Genomic DNA, 857 nt, shown 5'->3' on the forward strand with positions numbered 1-857 from the left:
AGCGAGGCTGGTGATTGGTCGATTTACGTTTCTTTCTTTATTTATCATATTTTTCCACTTATAAGTGTACTTCCGCCAATTATATTAAACCAAGTGTGAGGTCACCAAATGCTGTATTTAGTCGCAACAAAAAGCTGTAGGCTACAATGCAAAATATTTCACCAAATGCAAATACAAATATTTCTTTTTAATACCATTTCAACTTTTGCTGTCGTGCCTTTTTCTTTAACAGCGGATGAATATGTATTAGAACTTTTGCCTACCAGTCCAGTGAGTGACTGAGTGACGCCACCTTTCCTGCGACTGCCATTGCTTCTCTGTGAGTTTGCACGTTATGGTTTATGAAAAATGTGAACAGTCTGTTATTTCTCATACCAAATGTTCAATTACTTGTTTTATTTTCTTGGACTTTGAATTTTATTCGTGTAAATGTCTTATTTCTAATGTCGACTCATCAGTGTGAGTAAAAAATCAAGAAAATGTTCATTTCTTGAACTGCCATTTCACTGTGCGTGAGTTGAGACCTACACATCGACAAAAAGGTCTGCACTCTCCCAAGTTTCAGTCCAAGTCGCAACCAGGGCTAATTTTTTACCAGTTACAGTACGATATCTTTGATGTATTTTGCAATTCAGAAATTTTGAAAATTCACCAAGGCAAATGACGACTCTGCTTCAGACTCAGTTGCCGGCTTATGCCATGGTAGCTTACGATACTGCCATGCTCTTCATCAATTGTTCAATACTGCAGTAGTCTATCTCAGTTGAGTTCATTTTTTTAAGTCAGTGGTTATGGTAGAGCAGTGGGCTGAACGTGTGTTGCTCTGCGGCTCTGCGCAACCAACGAGATTTTACCGT

Source organism: Aplidium turbinatum, chromosome 6 (genome assembly GCF_918807975.1).
Source record: "Aplidium turbinatum chromosome 6, kaAplTurb1.1, whole genome shotgun sequence".
NCBI lineage: Eukaryota > Metazoa > Chordata > Ascidiacea > Aplousobranchia > Polyclinidae > Aplidium > Aplidium turbinatum.